Raw genomic sequence first — 2,649 nt, 5'->3', positions numbered from 1 at the left:
CATGCTGCTGTCAGCTCAGCCACCGGCACCACCCCTGAGCGTTGTCCAGGGCAGCCATGAAGAACGCTTGGCTCACTCTTGCACCCTGCCTATGCTGAACCTCATTTGCCTGGTCTTTACTGGGTAGTACCTGGTCAGCCCAGATACCTTTTCTTTGCCTCAGATAGGAAGCTGAATGTGAGAGCCCACGGTTTTGTTTGTGAATGAATTTCTCCTAAATTAACTGAGGGCAAAATAGCTTTAATGCTTCATCCCCAAAATCATAGACACTCTGATATTTGACCTAATAGCTGTTGCTAATTTAGCCGTGAAAAATAATTTTCTTAGTCTAGGGCCGTGTGAAACCCTGAAAGGGATGCTGTGATTAAGTGGATCCCCTACCCCCACCCCCACCACACCCCACCCCCAGCTCCTGTTATAATTTAAGGTAGAAGGAACACTTTGGTGTGTTCTTTTCCTGGGTACCTTGTGGTCAAGAGTCCCGACACATAATTCTGTGCTTTCAGAGAAGAAAAGGACGCACTGAACGGTTTCTATAGGTTAGGCAGCCAAGGGGTGTGGGGGAGACCCTACTGAGCTAGGACTCAGATTTTTATGGAGAGGAAGGAACGTAGGAGAGTCAGTAAATGTCTACCCTCCTGGCCCCACGAACTTGAAAGAGTCTGAACAACTGGCTATTTACCTCAGCACAAAAGCTGCCTCCCACCCAGCACCTCCTTTTATTTCTAGCCTTTCTGACAGAAATACACAGTGGACTGAATGCGTCTTCCCACAATACTGTCCGTCATGAAATATGGGGGCACCAAAGGTAAGACAAACTTTAAACACACCTGGTACAGCTGGCCTCCGCCTTTGTGCTCAGAATGGCCTCCAGCCAACTGGCCGCCCTGTCTCCATTCATGAGCCCTCCAGAAGAATTCCAGCAGGTTGACATTCTCTCTGTGGCAGCATAGCTTTCTAAAAATCAGGCCACTGAGCTGCCTTGGGAGAGTTCAGGACACCTGTCTGATAAGCAATCCTCACAAGAGCTCGGTGCTGCTCTGCTGGGTCGAGGGAATGAGTGACGTCAGAGAGGAAGAGATCTGTGGGGTCCCCACTCTATGATCACCTTCAAGACAAACATAGCAGGTCCTCAGTGCCCCAGCTGATCCCCACCAAGTGAGCTGCTGGCTTAGCTGAATCGTTCTTCACTCGGACTCCTCAGGAGGAGGGCCAGGTGGCTGAGTGTGAGCCACTTTTCTCTTCACACATAACTGAAGCCCAGAACCCTTGGCTAGAGTTGTGGCAAACTGAAACAGCACGCCATTCATAGAAACACCACCTTACCATGGTCAAAGTAGCTATTCCATTCCCTCATCCTGGCAGCCCTGATGGGCAACTCAGCTTCGTGCCTTGGCTGTTTGTGCCTGTGGCAGAAGAAAAGGCCTGAGCTATCTTTTTCCAGCTACCCCAATTCATTTGTTTTAACTTTCTCTCTCCTGAGATAACAGATTCCAGAGGCCAGGGAGGCCAGGGAGGCCAGGGAGGCCAGGGAGGCCAGGGAGGCCAGGGAGGCGGTATGTGGAAAAGGCTTTTAAGTGGGGGCCATCCTTGGTTATTCTGCTGTCTCTAACGGAGCCAAGACTTGATGAGGCTGTGGCGGCACTTTGGATTTGAGGCTGTTAAGACATCTCTTTCTCCCCCCACCCCCCTTTGTAAAACACTGGAATCCTCCGCAATTATCAGCTGGGGAGTCCACGCTGGTGTTTATCTGCAGAGGAAGGGGAAGACAGAATGGACTTCAGGACAGTCAATTGGGTAACTCGTCAAACAATCACTTGGACAGCATTTGCTCCGGCCGGCCATTGAGTGTCATTACCGTTAGCCACTTAATCCCCGGGAGAGGCCATGCTCCGGGTCACCCCCATTTTAGAGATAAAGGGTAGCCGTGTGTTTCTTCTGTGTGACCTTAGCAGGGCTGCGAAGCCTTGCCCTCTGCCCCTCAGGCCCTTGTTATTTGCTTCCCACAAAATTCAGGCACGTAGGAACAAGTACTTCTAGAAGTAAAGGAGATGACCCAGCCATCATTGTGGGTGTCTGTCAGGCTCCTCCATGTGAGTCTTCGTGGGTTCGCTTTCTCCCTTGCTCCCCCTCACCCCTGCCTACCTCACAGTTGTCTCGGTTCACCCGGCATGAAGGAATATTATGAAATTCTGGTATCGCTGCCTGGAACTGAAGACAGAGCAAACATGAGCGCCTCAGCTGGTCTGGTCTTCTGTGTCCTGCCAACATAATTTACAAGAGCTGTAGGCACCCTGAGGCCAGATAGAATCCAGCTAAATAAGTCTGCATTAAAAAACGAAGCCTCACACACATTCGCCCTTTATTTTCTGCATAAAAGCCATTCAATATGTGGTGGAGTCAGGTGGAATAATCCAGAATTAACCTCCTGGAAGAGAGGTACATCTGAATGGCACCAATCACCCCCCTCTGTCCCTGTTTCAAGTCCTGTGAGTCACTGAGGTGGCTGCTGACAGCCCCTGTTCATTGGCCAGGATTTTGGGGGGTGGGGGAGGGGTTCTCAGAGGCTTTCTGCAGCCTGGGCCTGCTGTCAGATCTGTACAGATCAGTGAGCTCCAGCTGGGGAGAGTTTTGGGCTTTTGCCTTCTG

General features: G+C 50.8%; 1 long non-coding RNA gene across 1 annotated transcript; it reads right to left on the bottom strand.

Moving 5' to 3' along the window:
* Window positions 1–416: 416 nt before the first annotated feature.
* LOC143443164 (uncharacterized) lies at window positions 417–2,437 on the bottom strand. Its single transcript, XR_013111933.1, has 3 exons — window positions 2,354–2,437; window positions 2,146–2,261; window positions 417–1,750 (listed from the first exon to the last, which is right to left on the bottom strand). It is a non-coding gene; the product is annotated as an uncharacterized LOC143443164 (long non-coding RNA).
* Window positions 2,438–2,649: the final 212 nt, after the last annotated feature.

This window comes from Arvicanthis niloticus, chromosome 8 (genome assembly GCF_011762505.2).
Source record: "Arvicanthis niloticus isolate mArvNil1 chromosome 8, mArvNil1.pat.X, whole genome shotgun sequence".
NCBI lineage: Eukaryota > Metazoa > Chordata > Mammalia > Rodentia > Muridae > Arvicanthis > Arvicanthis niloticus.
This window is presented reverse-complemented; position numbering and strand designations above follow the sequence as displayed.